The sequence below is a fragment of the Euprymna scolopes genome, chromosome 44 (assembly GCF_053919585.1).
Source record: "Euprymna scolopes isolate OS-2025 chromosome 44, ASM5391958v1, whole genome shotgun sequence".
NCBI lineage: Eukaryota > Metazoa > Mollusca > Cephalopoda > Sepiida > Sepiolidae > Euprymna > Euprymna scolopes.
The window spans coordinates 23,579,535-23,601,982 of NC_136525.1; the positions used below are offsets into that span (position 1 = coordinate 23,579,535).

Here is a 22,448-nt window from a genome sequence, read left to right on the forward strand (position 1 = left end):
ATATATATATATATATATATATATATATATATATATATATATATATATATATATATATATATACTTACCACAAACTAGTTGTGCCGGATAGAGAGGTTCAGAAAAAGAGATAGAGAGAGAGAAGGGGGAGGGACGGTCGTATGTGAAAAATGAACATTAAAAAATAAGATATATATATATATATATATATATATATCGAGAGAAAAGTGCTGGCATTGCTCCCATTATTTTTTTTTTATCTTGTAAGTTTTTCACTATTTCTTCTTTCACGAAGCAAAACCCGGGGAAATGTCTGATTACGTAATAGGAGGAAGATAGAAAATAGCTGTTTTTCTTTTCGTTTCGCTATATATATATATATATATATATATATATATATATATATATATATATATATATATATATATATGCGCACACACATATGCACATACATATAAACATATATATAGACATGTGCATATAAATGCATATATGTATATATGTATACATGCATATGCACGTATATATATATATATATATATATATATATATACGGGGTAACCCAGAAAACTCTAATTAGGCCCCGTTTCTTAGTGTTTTAACCGAATGAAATGAAACTTTGGTCATAACTCGTTTATCATATGCAAAACATCACATCAAAACACTAGGGTCTTTGGCCTTTTTTTCTCCGTTGACTGTAAAATGCTCAGAAAAACAATTGAATATCTCTGTTTTTTTGAGTCACCCTGTATATACATACATACATATATATATATATATATATATATATATATATATATATATATATATATACATACATAAATATATACATATATGCATACATATGTATATGTGTGTATATATATACATACATATATTTATATATCTATATACACAAGTATATATATATATATATATATATATATATATATATATATAAAAGTATTTAGAAGCCTTCAGCAAGAATCGAAACTGCAGCATTCAAAGCTGGTGACGTTACCACTGTACCAACGCTACCCGCATATAAGCTGATTAAAAATTAAAAATAAACTAGAATTTATGTACAAAATGTTCAACGATTTTTTTTCAATTTGAATCATTTTTGACCCCTTAAAAACTATTTTAGCCGGCTAAAGACCCATAAAAGAACGGCCCGTAAAAAATCCAATCATTTGAGACCCCCAGCGCCACTCTGCAACTTTTAGTTTCGAATGAGATGGAGTTTGTAAAATATGGAGACGGACAGACAAACAGGCAGACAGACAAGCGGACAGACCGACAGGCAGACGGGAGTATAGTCGTTTATATATTAGACATAAGATAATTAATTCCGATGAGACTACTTTGATAAAAGAGTTTGTGTCTTTATTTATCTGGTCTTTATACACACATATACGTGTGCTTGTGTGTGTGTGTGTGTGTGTGTGTGTGTGTGTGTGTGTGTGTGTGTGTGTGTGTGTGTGTGTGTGTGTGTGTGTGTGTGTGTGTGTGTGTGCGTGCGTGTGCGTGTGTGTGTGCGAGAGAGAGAGTGAGAGAGAGAGTGAAAGAGAAAGAGAGAGGATAAAGAGTGAGAGAGAGGGAGCGGGAGAAAGAGAGGGAGACGGGGTGGGGGAGAATAAGCAGTTGTGAATTCGTAAGCACGTGTCCTCCCATTCCATTGCAATGATATAGCTATGGATGGATTCTCTTAGAAGCGGAGAAATTAATTCATCTTCAACTAGATATGAAATTCATCTAAAACTGGCAAGTACTTTTTTTATTTTAAACTTGTTTAAGTTTTAAGTTTTATATAAAAAAAAAAAAAATAGCTTCATCTTTCCAACGTTGTCTGGGAGTAGTTTTACTTTCAGTTTTGTTTTGCTTAAAAAACACACACACCGTTTGTTTGTTGTTAGTCTAATTATTATTAATTTAAGTTAGAAATTCTACTTTTCAATCACATTATTACATCATTTTGTCATCAAATTATTAACTGCACCAATTTATTTTTTAAAACTATAATTAATAGTTAAGATATTATCTCTATTTATAAAATTATTTTATTCATTTTTTTTTAACTTTTTCCACCCCCAAACAAGGCATATTGACACTTATAACATAAAGGGTTACTATTTGAGATCGGGTTTAAGTAGAGACTGTGGGGAGTTGAGAAGCGAGTTGTTTGTTTACATTACATTTACAACTCAGCAGGTTAGTACAGTCTGTGAAGCACCGACAGGGAGGGAATTCCAAAGGCTAGCAGTCTGAGGGGAGACGCTAATAAAACACAAAGCGTTATGGCATCTAGGGACATCGACAGTTAAGGGGTGAGATTTTGCTGCTTTTCTGGTTAATTATTACAGGTAAGTAGCTTTCAAGCTTTCAATCTTTTGATTAAATGAGAATTTGCTTAGAACTTAAAAGCTAGCTTTAATGATATTCTATAGGCACCTCCAAAGTCACCACAGAATTACCCCCCATATGTAAAACGATGTAACTTTATTATAAATTAAGATTATCAATATAACTTGTGTACCATTTAAAAGAAGGGCAAAATAAACCAGTAATAATTTAAAAAAATTTTTTTCATTGTACGAAAATAATGAAATTGCGAGACGAAAATCGTGTTTACATAATTGGCGCTTTAAAATAACGTTCCCATGTAGTAAGCATTTCGAATGTGAAAACATACCCGTGTTTAATAAATCTAGCAAAAATCAACTAATGGTCAGATTTGCGTGAAATTTTCGATACTTATCCATTTTAGAATGAAATTACATATAAAATGCAGTTTCCGTAAAATATACGAGGAGAAATATTTTGTTAAGTGCGTGTCCCCCTCCCCATTTCGAAATTTGAACAAAATATATTTAAATCTATCGACATTTCTATTTATTATGAAACATAAGAGTTCAAACAACTAAAACATATTTATTTAAAAAAAAAATTAAATACACGTATTGAACAAAAATTACCTTGAAGTTACAATTAAAAAATTGATATAAATTGAATATTATTATGATTTTTAATAGCGTTTTTTTTTTCGAATTAATATATACTATAATCAGTTGAACTGCCAAAACAAAAGAAACTTCCTAAAAATTAATTAATTTTTAAAAGATTAAAACGATTGAAATTCCATTATTTAAAAATGTTCCGTTACAACATAGATTTTTAATAATTGTGTTTAAATTGTTTTATTTTTATATTAAGTTTTAATATAAACATGACTCTTGTCAGCTATTTTATCGCCAGATTAAAACCAATTTGAAAATATTATTGCACAAATATTAAGCATTTTGTATGCCCCCTCATATTTTGTTTGTCTCTTTTTACCAAGCAAAATATGGAACCCCGTAGGTAAGCAAATGAACATTCAGTAAAACCGTATTTCATATTTAATATACAAATGTTTTATGATATTATTAATCGTTAAACTATGTAAATCTTAAAACCTGACAAAATTATAACAAAGATTAATTATTGATTGCAGTTTGAAGAAGATAAACAAAGGTTTTAAAAAATCATTAAGTCGCTTCTGCTTTTCCATAGTTCGTATAGTTAACACAAATCTGACGTCACGGAATCATGCAGTCCATTTTTCACAATCGTTTGGCAGACCCTAACATTCCATCAGGAAGTTTAAGTGCTTTCAAATTCGATTTAAATTTCGAAGAGTCACGAAGCAATTCATTGTTTTTTGTTTGGTTTTTTAAATGTTGACCAAAATATTTAACTGTCTAAATTGTTTAAGAAGAAATTGAAATGCAGTGTGGGGATTTAATTGTTAGTGTTATTTTAATTTAAACAGATATTCGATTACGAGTAAATTAGATTACAATAATTTAATATGTGATGATGGGGCAATTTCAATATTTGGTGAGACAGCTGTTTGCACATATCGTTAATATAAAGGATGATTTTTCGATGAATCCATAACGAGTTTTACTCCCTGTATTCAAAGCGGTTAACATAATTAATAATTATATATATAAATATATATATATATATATATATATATATATATATATATATATATATATACACACACATACACACACAATTATTAATTATATATATGTCAGGTCATGTCATATGCTACTGGTACCATGTAACCCAGTACTACCTGCCTCATGGCCGGGTAACCGGCGACTACACTGGTTCCACCACCAGACTTGTTTGGTGAGGAGGATGGCTAGTCTCCCTGAATTATTAAAAACAAGACCTTCCAAAGGGCGAATGAACCCTTTTTTTTGGGGGGGGGGGGGTCAACGGCCAACTAGCACCGTGTGTGTTTGTGCGTATGTATGTGTTTGTTGGGGTGGAGAGGGCTCCCGTAAGCCGTGGTGAAGGCAACCTTTCTAGGAGAAGCAAATCTCTGATTTAAAAGACCATAAAGCGGGAGACCAGTACCCGCATTAAGCTGGTCTGCAATTTAACTTGTTGCTGGATCTCAACATTTTGAACCGAGAGAGAGAGAGAGAGAGAGAGAGAGAGAGAGAGAGAGAGACTTAGTTGTCGTACAAAGGTAAGACTCTGTAACATCATCTGTGTATAGATACTCCCTCAGGCATTTGTCTATAAAAATGGTCCTGTGGTGATGGAAAAGTTGTGACGTGTGGAGGCTTGAAATGCTGGAAGCATGTAATAATTGATCTCAATGACCGTCTTTAGTGCCATGCCTGCTTGAGGATATGAATTCACCGGTAGGACTAAAACAAAGTAATTTTTGGGCTCATTGCCTTTAAGTCTCTGAGAGAGTGGCACTCGTCTGACAAGACGTTTCAATTATATATATATATATATATATATATATATATATATATATATATATATATATATATACTCCTATAATTTTTTGTATCGATATTCATATTAAAACCCCTTTTTTCTATTTATTTAAAAAGAAAATACAACTTCGTTATATATGGGTCGTGGAATTGCATTCATCTGCAAAAGATCTAGCTAATTTGCATATTTTTTTAAAAATTCATTTTAATAATTTCCCTATTATTATTTTTTTTTTCGGTTTTCTGATGGGGGTGATCATCTTTAGTTAACTATTACGTGTAATGATATTCATGCAAATATTTTACATGATTTATTCTTGCGTAATATTTGTGTAAAAAGGTTATAGTAAACACAGACCTTTTACTATATATATTTATATATGCGTATGTATATTCGTTTAAAAAATTTTGCCTACCAAACTCCTCTGTCAGTTTTTGATCTACAGAATGAAACTTAATGTATAGGGTATTCTAACCCATGCGAAACTTTATATTTGGGTTTTAGTCGGGGAAATCAGTGCAAAAGTGTGAAAATTAAAGAAATGGAATTTGCCAGGTGATGGTCGAACAGCGGCATTACGAATATGCATGCGTGACGTAATAGCTATTGGTTAATGTTTTAATTTTTAGTCTTGCGGCAAACCTGTCTTCATAGCTCAGGCATTAATGTCAAAGGAAAAAGAAAATCGTAAGCTAAACGTTTTGGTTTCGATTCTCGGTGGTGGCGCACGAGTCATTTTTTTTTTAATTTTATAAATTATTACTATATATTGGGTCCAATATAATATATTGATAAATATGAAATCTGCATTAATCAAAATGTCATATTGAAGCACATTTTATGACTGGGTAATGCTGGGCGGCCTGCTAGCACACACACACACACACACACACACACACACACACACACATATATATATATATATATATATATATATATATATATATATATATATATATATATATATTCCCCTAAAACCTCTGGCCTTGATAAAGGTAAGACTAAAACTTGCTAATATGGTTTTAAATGATTAAATAACAGCAAGGGGAGACTTGATTCCATACATTTTAGATTATTTTCAATGTTTATCTATAGATTTGGTGAAATAAATATATGCAAAATCATTTCTATATTTCAATTGATATATTTAACATATATTTATTTCGCCAAATTTATAGACAAATGTTAAGAATAATCTACAAAGTTTGGATTCAAATCTCCCCTATCTGTTATTTCAGATCATTTGAAATCACATTAGCAAATTTTAGTAACCCCTCCATCAAGGTCAGAGGGTTGGGGGGGGGGATATCAGATATTTCATAATTCAAATGCAAAACTTGGATAACAAATAACAATGATTGAAACTGTGCGAAATAAATGACAAAGTTTACATTTACTATTACATGAATTAAACTAAAGGATGTTCAAAAAAACCCTCGTTTGTAAACATCTAATGATTGGTTGCTTATTTCTAAAAGGTTATAAAAGTGCCAAAAACGGGCTTTTGATGATGGATGATCCCCTTAATATGTAACCTTGAAGACAAACTTCACATAGCGCACTACACAATTCGAGTCATTACCTTTGAAACGAGCCTTCGTTTGTTAAATTCTGAATAATACTCGCTGAGATTTGAAACTTAGAAAAATGCCAAAAATAGTGGTATATATATATATATATATATATATATATATATATATATATATATATATATATATATATATATATATATATGCGTGTGAGTGTATATATATATGCGGGGTGACCCCCCCCCCAAAAAAAAAAGCTAAATAGAGGCCATCTAGAACATATGCTGTAGAAAAAAAGGCCAAAGACCCTAGTGTTTTGATTTGATGTTTTAAATATAATAAACTAGTTATGATCAGCGTTTCATTTCATTCGGACAAAACACTAAGAAACGGGGCCTAATTAGAGTGGGGCACGTTTGTTTTTGGCCACCCTATATATATATATATATATATATATATATATATATATATACTGGTAGCTAAATTGAATATTAAAATGCTCATATCTTTGGTTCTATGGGACAAAACTACATAAGAATTTGAAAACTTTTTGAAAATACTATTACTATTCTATGGTTAAAATTTTATGACAATTGATAAAAAAGAACCTTCATTTTCAAACCAATAAAATATGCCCAAATTTGCCTACATTTGTATATATATATATATATATATATATATATATATATATATATATATATATATATATATATATATATATATATATATAGTGTCCTGGTAGGGCAGCTTCAGTTTCGATGCTTTGGAATGAATTTTGATTAGTTTTTTTTTTTGTTTGGTTTTCTCCCCTGTGGCCTTGCTAAACTACTAATATATATCAAATTGCGCAATTTAACCCATTGAGGGTTTGTTAGAACGGTCTTTTTAAATAAAAGGAGCGATAGATATTTCTGATATATTGGCTAGATAGATTATGTAACGAATTTGCATATTTATTTTAAAAAGAAAATTCCATTAATTAACTATTCTGTATTATTATTATTTTTTTAATTCAAGGATTGTTTTGATTTTAGTCTAACACATATTTGCGTTAACGAATACTGTTTTATGTTGTGTTCGTTCGTAAATTTATCACTTGTGGTCAAAAGTTTCGTTCCGCCCATTTGTTTCTGAAAGACTGGCTTCATTTTAGCAAGTTGTGTTCCATTTCTAAATTGTAAGATTTTAGCCCACATCCACCCCCAAAATATACACACAGATCATCGCCCTGGCAAAGAAGTCATACATTTAAATATTTTGCTAATAGTGTGTAAATATATATAAACATGAGTTGGAACAATTATATTGAAAACATTGCCAGGCACGCTGCGAAAAAGGTAGGCTCTCTCTCTACCGGGTTAGAAAACTACTGACACCTGAAAGTATCCTGTACCTCTATAAGGCCACCATTCGCCCATGTATGGAGTATGGTTATCACATTTGGGCTGGTGCATCTGCTACTATTCTCTCGCTCCTAGACAAGGTTCAAAAGAGAGTCGCCAAGCTGATAGGCCCTGAACTGGCATCTAAGCTTCAGCCTCTGTCCCATCGACGAAACGTTGCATCCCTCTGCCTGTTCTACAAGTATTTTAATGGTGAATGCTCTGACGAACTGCAGACACTTGTGCTCCCACGACGTAGACACTCTCGACAAACCCGACAGGCAGCTAAATCCCACCCCCACACAGTAGAGATCCCTAGATGTAAAAGCTCTTTCTACTACAGTAGTTTCTTCCCCAGAACCACTAGACTCTGGAATTCCATTCCAGGTCCCTGCTTCCCTAACTGTACTGACATGCAGAAGTTCAAGTGTAACGTGAACCGACATCTTACTGCCCAAATCCCAACATAGTGCCCCAGTAGTTGCTGCCCCTGATAGTAGCCCCCTACACAAAAGTGGCAATTTGCCTTGTTTGGGGTGAAAATGTAATTAAAAAATAAATAAATAAAAAAAAGTTCAGCCCGGCTTTGCTCGGGCCCTATGCACTTTTCATACCTTTATATGCATATGTATATATTAAAAAGTGTGCATATGTACGGTAATGTCTTTCTATATAATAATTTGCTATAGATCGCAAATGGCAAATCTTTTAAACGTTGCTCCCTTGGAAGCCAAATTTTCGACCAAAAAACGATTAAAAATCTTGCCCTATGTATGAATGCACTTTATGTAAAATTTCAAATGTTTAGACAAAACATTGGCTGAGGGGTCAGATTTTTTAAAACTTTGACCCTAATTTTAACATCTTAACTTTTATTGTTTTGGGCTCAAATTTAATTAAAAAGTTTGATCCATGTCCAAGTAACTTACATCTAAAATTTCAAGACTCAAAATAGGCGGAGGAGTTTGGTAGAGTTTTCAAAAGCCAAATCGTTGAACTTGACAGCCAAATTTCTAGCCAAAAACCGATTAAAAAGATTTTCCGAAATCTCAATACCCGTTATATCAAATCTTGAGCCTGTAGACTGAAAATTGACAGAGGTATTTGGTAGGGAAATGTACACACACAGACAGACACACACAGACAGAGACACACACACACACAGACATTTTCACTTTTATAGATATATAGATATAGATAGATGGATGCACGTCATGTAAACTATTTTTAGTTAATGTCCAGAATTGTCTCATTTAAAACGAAATGAAGAGAAATCTGTACGATGTACGTATCCGGTACGAAACTAAAATTAAAATATCATATTCTAAAAATCACGTTAGTTGATCAATATTTTTGTTTTTATAGTCTAACAAGCTACTTAGTTTAACGTGAACCGCTCTCGAACAGTTTTATGTCTTTTGACCAGAAAGTAATAGTTTTCACTTTACCAAATGTATTCTGCAAATATATATTCTTTGAGTTTGGAAATAGTGCAATAATACTCCAACGATTTCCAAAAATATTTCCTGCATAAGAAAATTAGGTTCGAAAAAAACTGAAAAAAGCATTTGCACATGCGTACAAAAGTATAATAATAACAACTTATACATGCGTTAAAAAGAAAGTCCGCACTTGTAATTTTTTCAGAAATTGCAAATTTAAGCTAAATTTAATGTAACTGTTTAAACAAACTACACCTCATTTGATTCGCCCTTTATTCCTCTATAATTGTACTTGTTCATATTTGACTTTTAATTAAAATATTTTAATGTTCACGTCAATTTAAAAAAATAACTTCAAATTGAGGAGGCAAAAAGAAAGTCCGCACAATGGAAAATTATTTAAATGTAACTTTAGAACATTAATGCCACACAAATACAACAGGAACACAATGAACTAGTTAATATTTAGTAACATAGCCATTTTGTAATTTGACAATCTGCAATCTTGTGGGAATTCCTTGAATTAGATTGCAGCAATACTCCGGGGGAAAGGGCATCCCACCTTTCTTTCATTTTTGTCCAAAGTTTTTCCAAATTTGAAATTTTATCATTGCGTAACTGTTGCTTGATGTAATGCCATACGTTTTTGATAGGATTGAGGTCTGGAGATTGTGCAGGCCAATCCAAACACGGAATATCAAGCTCTCTCAGGAACCGCTTGACATTGCCAGCTGTGTGAATGGGAGCATTATCCTGCATGAAGATGGGATTATCATCTAAATTCTGACCAAAGTAGAAAATGCTCAGTCAACATACTAATATACTTGGTTGAATTAAATCAATCTTGCAAGCGAACTATAGGCCCTGGACCATTGGTACTAATAATGCCCCACACCAAAACTGAACCTCCATCACATTGCAGTGTTGAAACTGGGCACCTAGGATTAAATTCTCCGTCTTTCCTCCGACGGACGTACTGCCTACCTATTGAACTTACTTTCGTCGCTAAAAAGCACTTTTGACCAATATGAAGAGTCATTGCATCTGACGAAGTCCAGACGGTGCTTTCTGTTCTTTACAGAAATCATTGGCTTGCGTCTTGCAACATATCCTTACAAATTACATTCCTTTAATCTGTTCTTGACAGTAGAAAAAGAGCACTTTTTAACAAGATTGCGCTGTTTCCGGAACCATTTCAAATCTGTTCCTTAGGCTGCGGATCTGGATAGCATTGTCTTCCTTGTTAGAAGTAACTCTACTATAACCAGATTTAGGGGCATCACGAACACTGCCGGTGTTTTAGTGCTTTTGCACAGTCTTTCGTGCCGTTTTCTCATCACATTTCAATCTGCGACCGATTTCTCGATTGGATAAACCAGAACGGTGGAGATTAATGAGCTCCTGATGATCACTAAGAGAAAGTCGTGGCATATGGACTAAATGTTACGTTGTATAACCTGGAACAACAACAATTACGATTAGAGATGCTTTGTTGCCTGTTGGTGGATATTTTAAACTGATTTAGGGCCGATAATTTAAGCTGGTTTTAAGCGAATTTGTTGCAGCGGATTTTCTTTTTGCTTCCGCAATTTGAAGTTGTTTTTTTAAATTGACGTGAACACTAGAATATTTCAATTAAAAGTCAAATATGAATAGGTAAAATTATAGAGGAATAAAAGGCGAATCAAATGGGGTATAGTTTGTTTAAACAGTTACATTAAATTTAGTTTAAATTTGCAGTTTTTTAAAAAATTGCAAGTGCGGAATTTCTTTTTGCCGGCACTGTATTTAGCAGTACCCCTTGAAAGAACACTTGGCAAGCTCTTAAAGAACACCAGGATTTCGCGGAACCCTAGTCGTGAAACCCCGCTTTGACCTATTTCTTTCCTTTTTATCCTCTTTTCTTTGCGGATATATATAAAATATAAATAAATGTGCACCAAAATAATGGAAGTGTTAAGATTCACCGATTCATATGACTAAATGCGAAACAGTTTGCTTCATTGTTGACAACAATATTATTTAAGAGTTTGTCGCTTCTACACTATTGCGACGAAATTTCGGAAATCTACACTATTGGGACGAATTTCGGTAAAACTGAATTCACATGAAAACAATGATATCTATGTATTCATCGTATTTTTAAAGTGATTATATCCAATAATTACGAAAATCGATAAGGTAGAAAATTATTTATTAAAGAAAATAAAAATAAAATTTGATTAAAACAATTGTAAGCCACAGGAGAGTTCAAAAGGGAGGTAATTTTTCGTTTTGATTTCAACAAGATGGCGGCAAATGTTCACCTGTTAACATGATTAAAGTTGCTTTGTATAATAATTCAGTAATATTCAGGTAATTTCGACTGCATAATTTGGAAGCTAACATTGTAATTTATTAGAATTGACAAAAAATATCAGTAGAAACCATTGTTTTTTTTTATCTGAAAACTCCATTTATCGACTACAAAATTTCGTCCCAATAGTGTAGAAGCGCCAACAGTTTTGTTAAAATATTTTGGTTATAGAACTGATAGTGAGCTGGTAAATTCAGCTAATATATATAAACTAGCATTTCTTGAAGGAGCCCTTGGCAAGTTCTTAAGGAACTCCAGGGTTTCATGGAATCCTGGTTGTGAAACCCTGAGTATTTTTGCTGCACCTATTCCAGAGAGAAGGGTTAGTGATTGCGGCACCAACCCAAATATGACAACAATATGTACAGGAGAATCGTGACTTTATAGAGATACTAGCAGAAAGACCTGACGTTGCCCTAGATTGAATAACGGCCGACGAAAGTTTCACACTCGTAAATTTTTATTGTCATCGAAATCAGTGAAATCGGCCATTTTCAATCAAGTCGATTGATTGCCTATTCTAGTTAAGGGACCCATCGCGGTGTACCAAGAGGAAGCTTCACATGCCTACCCGCAGTAACTGAGTCAACAATACATTGTAGTTTACATTGCACTGTAGAGAATTTATTGTTGAATTTATAAAATTATTTTTTTAGATATAATAGCTTGAATTAATAATGTAAAAGTTAGTATCATAGGTCTACTTGTGCTTAAAACAGAAACATTCATTTTGGAATGCAAACCTGTCATATCAAAGAACCTACTGTTGATATCATATGCCTGGTTTTCTTGCTTGTTCGGTCATAATAGCTTGAATTAAAGTTTAAAATTCAAAAGTCATGTATTCTAGTTAAGTTGCGCTCTAATCAGAAACATAATTTTGAATGCGCTCCTGTCATATCAAAGAACTTACTGGTGATTTTATATGTCGGCCTTCCTGCTTTTGTGGTAATAAAACTTCTCAAATGCACTTTTTATGTTAGCCTGTATAAGCTATTAACTTTGATCAAAATCGCCTCTTTCTCTTTCATCGGATTATTTTGATTATCGATTATCGAAGATATTTTGATATGTAACCTAAGAACCCTACCAGATACAGAAAGTACATCCGTTTCGGAGTAGATAGGGAACCCTCTATCTCTCTCTCTCTCTCTCTCTCTCACACACACACACACACACACACAAGATGAAGTCTACCTTCTTTGCTGCAGCTCTGGCAGCGTCTTCTATGTAATTATTCGATTTTATGATGCTGAGGGGTTTGAACATTGGACTTTTGGAAGGATACAACTGACTTTTGGAAATGTTAAAGAAATTTGGAAGCATTCAGAATTGACTTTTAGAAAATGCAATAAATAAGTTCTGGGCAACGCCGAGTATGGGGAAGCTAGTATATATTAAAACTGAGAGAGAGAGAGAGAGAGAGAGAGAGAGAGAAGGGTGGGGGGTCATAACTTATCTTAAATTAGCAAGATGGCAATTTTTCAGTGATGCATTTCAGAGTTTGGCTTTCAATTCCCATCTGAATTATGAGATATTATTCTGGCTTCTAAATTATTACTAAATATGTTGTAGCACGGCGGAAGCGGCAGTTGGGGTTTATATAAATAGACGTGGTAGATATTATTTACAAGCGCTTCTCTCGTGGCCGAAAGGTAAAAGCAGTCGACTGTTGAAAATTCAATCCTTAGCTATGGAGAAATTATAATCTAGCCGCACTGAAGAGTTGTGATCCAGACAAACAGCCTGTCACACATATAATGTTTAATACATTGAGGAAAGTCGAAAGAACGGTAAAAAAAGGTGTTCTTTTAGAAATTTTTTTTTTATTCTTTTGGAAAAAAACTTTGTTCTTTTAGAAAAAAAACTTTGTTCTTTTAGAAAAAAAAAACTTTGTTCTTTTGGAAAGAGATTTTTTCAGAAGATATTAACAACTAAGAAATAAATAATAAAAAGATATACACATTAATATATTTTTCGTATTATGTATATATATATATATATATATATATATATATATATATATATATATATATATATATATATATATATATATATATATACTTAATTTACTCACATAAAATTAATATACGAAAGTATAGATTTATGCGTAAACTTTAAGTATTTACTTCAAAAGTGCTCAATACGTAGGTAGAGCTAGTTAGTAATTTATAAAATATATATGGCGATTAAGCTACACTGCATATTCCGCGTTTCATCCACTCTAGGACTCTTCAGGCTTATGCGCGAATTCTGTGGTTGTTTATCGTTTTCATATGTTCCTCTTGAGATTTTAGTCAGCCAATCAGCTTTCTAGTATCCACCGCGCCCTTCCTATCAGGTCAATGGGCATGCATTTATCGGACAAAGGATCTGTTTTAAAACTAGGTTAGTGTTTTTTTGTTTTTGTTTTTTAGTTTATATATAATATATAAATATATGTGTACATACATATATACACATATATATATATATACATATATATACATATATATATACATACATATATGTGTGATCATTTATGTATATTCATGTTTATTTAATTTATTTATTTGTTTATTTTCTATTGTTTTTGTTAGTTTTAAAAATAGTTTAAAAACTAACAAAAGCAATAGAAAATAAACAAATAAATAAATTAAATAAACATGAATATACATAAACGATCACACATATATGTATGTATGTATGTATATATATATATATATATATATATATATATATATGTACACATATATATATTTATATATAAACTAACAATAAAATAAAAAACACTAACCTAGTTTTAAAACAGATCCTTTGTCCGATAAATGCATGCCCATTGGCTGATAGGAAGGGCGCGGTGGATACTAGAAAGTTGATTGGCTAACTAAAATCTCAATAGAAGAGGAGCATATAAAAACGATAAACACCCACAGAATTCGCGCATAAGCCTGAAGAGTTCTAGAGTGGATGAAACGCGGAATATTCAGTGTAGCTTAATCGCCATATATATTTTATAAATTACTATATATATACACACACATATATATATATATATATATATATATATATATATAATGCGAAATATGATATATATACGAAAATAAAATAAAATTAAAAGATACTAATTGGCTGAAAAAGGCAAGGCTCGCTGTTTGTTTGTAAACAAGCGGTTTGAGCACTATAAAAGTAGTGGACGAATAATTGCTTTAAAATAGATAGTTGTCGAGATGATTTACGGGCATCACCCCCGTGGGTCAATGTGTAGAACTGCCGACTGTCAACGCGATGGTTCTAGTTCAATCCTTGGCTTGGAAGAGGTGCTAGTCTAGCGGCACTGATGAGTTGTGATCCAATGAAACAGTACTGTATGTCGATGATTACAAATATATATATATATATATATATATATATATATTTGAATAACGAAATGAATTAAATCACAGATTAATTAATTCTGTGGTTCAGAGTTTTAAAAAATATTGTTAGGAGGTAATATTTTATATAAGACAATCCCAACAAAATAAATTTGCTCAATATACTAGATAGAGCAAAGTAAAAGTGTAGGTTTTATGTTTAAATTTTTGCAGTAAAATATAGAATTGGATTTTCGATGTAAGGCTCATGTCGTCGTCAGAGGAATATTTTTAGTAAAATATTTGTTATGGATAGACATAAGTTTGCTTTTGAGCATATACTTTAAAATAAATGAAATGTTAAAATATTTCAGAGAAATATAGAAAAGGACATAAAAAAATTGAAGAATAAAAAGAACATGCAATTGAGGCGCCCAATTCGAGTGGTGTGCCACGAATAGAACTGAATGTTGTTTTCATGCTCCAAACTGGTTAAAGATTCCAACATTGAAGAACTTTTCGTAGACAGTGCGAGGATTTATCAGATTAGATACTTTTTTACGCCTTGTCCATGAGGATAAGAGTAGTGTTTGGTGCACCAGACCAGATGTGACAACTAAATTCCATGCATGTTCGTATGGTGGTTTTGTAGAGCTAAAGGATAGTAATAACTGTGAGAATTTATCTAGCACAACAGAGGGAGCCCACTTTCTTCACAGAAGACTTGGCAATATCTTCTATGTATTGCTTCCAATTTATATAACCTGTGAATGATCTTTCCAGTTGCCAAATAAAGCGAAAGAGTGAAGAAAGTAATAGGAAGAGGTATGGATAATAGAAATAGAAGGAGATGATGACAAAGGGAGCGGAATATAACAGTAGGTGAGAGATAGGAAGAAGGGAAGAGGATAGATACATACACACATGCATACATACATACATACATACATACATACATACATACATGCATACATACATAAAAACGGCTTCCTTCAGTCTTGACAGACTATGGATACCCACTGTAAGGGTGCCTGTGCGTGACATTTTTGTGGCAAGAGTTACGCAATCTCCAACCACACTTCTCCTGAGTTGATATTGTTGAATACCAGTGGCAAGTGGAGGTTCAGGACGACTGGAAACAATGCTGAGATAAGCGGAAAGCACATACAGCGCCTAGAATTCCAAAATGGTCACCCATCTGGCACTGGCCAGGCTCAACGTTTCAGACATACATACATACATACATACATACATACATACATACATACATACATACATAAAGATAGAGACAGGGGATAAAAGAAAGGCAGAGAAATTTGAAAAGAAAGGTGGTACAATTTTTTATTCTTCTATTTTTTGTTAATGCCTCTCCTGAGCAACGTCGAATAATCATGTTAATTAATAAACGAAATAAAATAATGTACAGTATTTAGGGAGAATAAAAAATAATCTTCAACGTGAAACATTTCTGAGTTAAATAACAAGGAGGTTAGAGCGATATAAAGCCGTGATTTTTCAAACGAGATTACGTATTAAGTTAAAAAAAATACTTTTGAAACAGCTATTGGAGGCAGAGGTCCAGTGCGGGCCCTGCTTTATACAATAAACACAAAAGCTAACGATAAAGCTTTCAAACTTTAAACATGCATTTGAATTTAAATAGGAAAATTAAGAAGCAGAATTGTTTAAAAAAAAATAAATGTATATATTTAAAAAAACTTTTTAATCAACTTGTTTTGACGATATACATCTTCATCAGACAAAAAGGATTTTGTGTTTTTTCTTGTTCATTTTTTCTTTCCTTCTGGCATGGACTTTGTTTTTCTAGTGACGCCATTTCACAAGGAAGAAAAAGGAAAATAACATAAATGTCCGATGAAGATGCATATCGTCGAAAGTAAGTTGATTTTAAAGCTTAAATGAATAAATAAATGTATATTTAAAAAAAAATTGTGCTGCGCTGGTTTCATTACTTACAAATGCTACTTAAAAATTACACAATGCTGAGAGCGAGAAAAATTTCCAATATATATATATATATATATATATATATATATATATATATATAACTACTTAATTTACTCACATAAACGCGATGAAACGCGGAATATTCAGTGTAGCTTAATCGCCATATACATTTTATAACGTACTATATATATATATATATATATATATATATATATATATATATATATATATATATATTCTCGTATATATGTATATACATATATATATATGTATATATACATATATATACATATTTTCGTATATATATATACATATATATACATATATATATGTATATGTACATATATATACATATTCTCGTGTATATATATATATATATATATATATATATATATATATATATATATATATATATATATATGTATATATATACGAGGAGCGTTCCAAAAGCAATGCTTCTTTTGTTCGCACGAACGGAACATAATGATGACTAAACTTATGCATTCATTACCTGAAAATTTCATTTCTCTGTTGCAGATATTAACGATGTGAGACTCTAAGAAAACAGCCCCCGTCATGGATGTGCGTCAGATGCAGCGATCGGTCATTGAATTCTTCCATGCAGAAAAATCGAACCGAACAACATTCATTGGTGCCTGTTGAACGTCTGCAAAGCCAAAACAATTGATATCAACACAATTAGGAGATGTGTTCGTCGATTTCACAGTGGCGACAGAGATCAGAATAGAACAAAGTCATGTTTTCACAACAAATATATTATTTTCAAATATTTTACTGGTATTTTATTTTCTTTTATTCATCTAGAAAAAATCGTTGGTGGACATTTGATTTGGTTTGTTACTTTTTTCATCTCTTTATCTCGTCGGAATATTGTTTCCATTATTATCATTATATATCTATATCTAGATCTATCTAGATCTATCAATATATATATATATATATATATATATATATATATATATATATATATATATATATATATTATTATTATTATTATTATTATTATTATTATAGTCTAAAGAAGTTTTGAATAAAAAATGCAAAAATAAAAATAACAGAATGCGGTTTAGATTCCCGTAAGAAAACAAAATATTAACTTTAACCTATCGCAGACTAAGCACCTACATAATCCGATTCCTAAAAAGTTTATAGTGCCCAAAGAGAATTCATTTATATATGGATTAAAAAAAAAACGCATGAACTAAAGTTGTTAAATAGAAATAGACATAGCATTTGCATAAGCCGATTTCGCAAAAGTCTTCAATTTTAAAACAGAATTTAACTACATGAGGATGAAAAGAGAAAACCTTAACTAAAATATTGTAAATAGAAAACGGGGATCATCAGCTCTTACCATGTAGCTGTTTCGGAGATTTAAAAACAGCACAGCTGTCAAATACATGGCATACCATTTCCCCAATAAAAAAAAATGTAAAATAATACGGTTACTATTTTTACTAATATATGAAACAATATAGATAAATGAAATATAAAAATATAAAAAGATAAACTATTAATAAGTAAGTTTCAGATTACAAGATACGTTCTGCAACATGTTAACTATATATATATATATATATATATATATATATATATATATATATATATATATATATATATTGCGGCGTATAAGGCGTATAAGGCGATCGTCAGATAAGACAAGGTACAAGCAATTTTTCATAAATTTATCATATATCGGTTGTAAAGACGACTGCTAAATCATGTTTAGCCTAGGCTAGAGATTGCAATACCTGATATCTCATGAAATATTGGTTTTTAAAGGTGCTTTTTTAACTTTAAGGGTCGTCTTATACGCCGAAATATACGGTCTATACGAATTAGAATTTTAAAGGAAACAATATAACGCAACTTCATTTCGACAGGGGAAGCAATTTGTGTTTTTTTCTTTTTCCTTATGACATGATTTTTTTTTCCTTTGACACTATGCCTTGTATTGACTTCTTAACTTACAAATTTCAATTCAATTTTACACAACGCTTTCATAGAGAAAAATATTCCTAAATTAAGATATTTATTTGCTTCCCCACGAAAGCAAATTAGGCACAAGGCCGTTTTTAATGTGGGGGAAAACCAGCTCCCCTAAAATTAGGGTAAAAAAGAAGCACTCTGGTTGTGACCAAAAATAATAATTGTCCTAGTATAGAGGGTTTTCCCTCCATTGACTGGTACAAATTATCTTAAGTGCAGCATCTGCAGAACAGATACTACACTTTGAGGTATTTATTTGCTCCCCCACTGAGCAAATTAGGCACAAGACCGATTTTTAAAGCAAGGAGTGAAGGGGAAATGGGGACCAACTCCCCGGGGAGTAGGGGAGCTGGATAGTGATAATTGGTATGAAGGGTTGCCCCTACATTGACCAAGGTCTGATTTGTGGGGTTAGCCCCACATATATGGTCTTTGTTTGCAGTATCTGCCGGAACAGATGGTATTTATTTGCTCCCCCACTGAGCAAATTAGGCACAAGGCCGTTTTTAATGTGAGGTAAAAACCAGCTCCCCTAAAAGTAGGCAAAAAGGGGGCACTCTGGTTACCAAAAATAATAATTGTCCCAGTATAGAGGGTTTCCCCTCCATTGACTGGTACAAATTATCTTAAGTGTAGTATCTGCCGGAACAGATACTACACTTTGATCCCGGCCCGAAGGCCAAGAACAACAGAAAAAAAGCAGCCTCTTTTCTATCCCTAATTTAAGCATGTATGAAATCTATTTTGTGAGCTGTCTATTTACTTTAGTCATATCTGCGTATTATATAATCCTGCGTTAAAATAGATCCGCGTATTCATGTGAATTTGTAAATAGCATTTCCTATGTAACTGATCCGGAAGAATTTTATATGGTTGGACTTGCAGTCATCGACCATGAAGTAACACAAAAAGAAACGAGGCCGACTCCAATCTTAATTTGCGTTTTTTCAAACTGTGCGTTTTGTGATGGAAATCCTATTTCAAATTGAAGCATGACAGACCAACGTAAATGCTATTTCAAACTTAACTATGACAGAGCAACGTAAATGCTATTTCAAACTTAATTATGACAGACCACTAGTTGATATTTCAAACTTAACTATGATAGACCAAGGAAAATGTTATTTAGAACTGAAGCATAATAGATTAATGAAAATGCTATTTAAAATGTCAGACCAAGGAAAATATTATGCTAAGCATAAACAAAATAAACTAAAGACCATGCTATTTCAAATTTTAGTGTAACAGACCATGAAAAATTGTATTTGACTCCCTATCTGAGAGTACATCTTTCAAACTGCTTGGCCTAACGTTCACAGGAAATATGAGTTGGAACAATTACATTGAAAACATTGCTAGGGTTGCTGCGAAGAAAGTAGGCTCTCTCTACCGTGCTAGAAAACTACTGACACCTGAAAGTATCCTGTACCTCTATAAGGCCACCATTCGCCCATGTATAGAGTATTTCTGTCACATTTGGGCTGGTGCATCTGCTGCTCGTCTCTCGCTCCTAGACAAGGTTCAAAAGAGAGTCGCCAATCTGATAGGTCCTGAACTGGCATCTAAGCTTCAGCCTCTGTCCCATCGACGAAACGTTGCATCCCTCTGCCTGTTCTACAAGTATTTTAATGGTGAATGCTCTGACGAACTGCAGACACTTGTGCTCCCACGATGTAGACACCCTCGACAAACCTGACAGGCAGCTAAATCCCATCCCCACGCAGTAGAGATCCCTAGATGTAAAAAACCTTTCTACTCCAGTAGTTTCTTCCCCAGAATCGCTCGACTCTGGAATTTCATTCCAGGTCCCTGCTTCCCCAACTGTATTAACATGCAGAAGTTCAAGTGTAACGTGAACCGACATCTTGCTGCCCAAATCCCTACATAGTGCCCCAGTAGTTGCTGCCCTGATAGTAGCCCCTACACCTAAGTGGCAATTTGCCTTGTTTGGGGTGAAAATGTAATATATATATATATATATATATATATATATATATATATATATATATATATATACTTGACAGAAAACCGGAAAGTAATTTTCACCTTAAGCGTGTCAGAGAAAGGAAAATACTATTCTGTTTCTAAACACGTAGACCAATGAAATTGTTGTTTAGAATATGAAGCAAATGCAATGCTATTTTATATATAAACATGAAAATCTATAGAAACTTTATTCCTAACATATCCGTGACGAACTAACGCCAATGTCATTTTATACCTAAGTATGATAGACCAACAGTAATTCTATTTCGAACTTAATCTAACAAACCAAATAAGCCTAAACTTTTAATTAGACGTATCCAAAATGAGATTCAATTTACACGTTTAACAACTACCATGTATTTCAAACTTACGTGTGACAGACTGAGATACAGACATAGGACGTATCTTAACGTTGATTCGACTTCAGTATAAAAGAAATGCACAGTCAACCAACCAAATCGTCTATATTTGTTTTTGTAATTCTAAACGAATGTTAAATTGGTTACACATTTTCTTCTGAAAGAAACTTTTAAGGCCGACCAAAATAAAGAAACTTATATTTGCTGATTATGGACAGGGGAGGATGGTGCTTATAAGGAGAATGAAATTCTTCCACACCCCTCTCTCTCTCTCTCTCTCTCTCTCTCTCTCTCTCTCTCTCTCTGTGTGTGTGTGTGTGTGTGAATATGAAGATGCATAAAAAAGGAATACGAAAAGTATAAAAGTTTATAACTTTTCTTTACTCGTTTTCGTGACGTGCAGGAATACAAAATATTTTCGACCGATCCTTCAGTCTTCATCAGTGTAGTTAAAATGAAGTGCTTGCATGGGGAAGGAGGAGAAAGGAAGAGGAAGGAGGAGAGGGTATGGCTAATGAGAAGGGTTCACGTAAATCTTAAATACATGTACCTATACATGTACGCACATACACACATGCACACAATACATATACACACATAAAATAAAATTAAAAATTAAACAGTTAATAAATATAAAGAAACGCGCATTTAACTGTGTAATATTTTGAATTCCAACGATAATATTTATTCCTAGAGAGAACAAACATTCAAACGATATAAGACTCATAAAAAATATTTGTAAGTAAATGGTTATTTTTTTCGTTCGAAAAAAGAACGAATACGTCGCTTCCAAATTCAACTGTATTTTAAGACAGATACGAAACGCTCCTTTTTATTTATTTTATACAATAATATGTACATGCACATACATAAACAAACAAATGCTCATAAGTACATATATAATATATATATATATATAACTACTTCATTTATTCACATAAATTTAATATACGAAAGTATAGATTTATGCATAAACTTTAAGTATTTACTTCAAAAGTGCTCAATACGTAGGTAGAGCTAGTTAGTAATTTATAAAATATATATGGCGATTAAGCTACACTGAATATTCTGCGTTTCATCCAACTATAGGATTCGTCAGGCTTATGCGCGAATTCTGTGGTTGCTTCTTGTTTTTATATATGTTGAGGATTTCTAGTTGGCCAATCAGCTTTCTAGTATCCTATCAGCCAATGGGCATGCATTTTATCAAACAAAGGATCTGTTTTAGAACTAGGTTAGTGGTTTTAGGTAGACGTTCTCCTTTTTTTATACATATAAATATACCTATGTGTACACACATACATGCACACACACACATATATATATATACAT

General features: G+C 32.4%; 1 protein-coding gene across 2 annotated transcripts in view; it reads left to right on the plus strand.

Annotated features, from left to right (window-relative positions):
* The window catches only part of LOC145268740 (testis-specific serine/threonine-protein kinase 3-like), a 158,553-nt gene that overhangs the window by 72,563 nt on the left and 63,542 nt on the right, over positions 1-22,448 (plus strand). The window contains exon 1 of one of the 2 annotated variants that reach the window (XM_080124328.1): positions 1,556-1,722. The exons of the other annotated variant lie outside the window; for it this stretch is intronic. The gene's annotated coding sequence lies outside the window, so the exon portion shown is untranslated. Of the gene's footprint in view, positions 1-1,555; positions 1,723-22,448 lie in introns of those variants that run through there. 2 annotated transcript variants of the gene reach the window in all.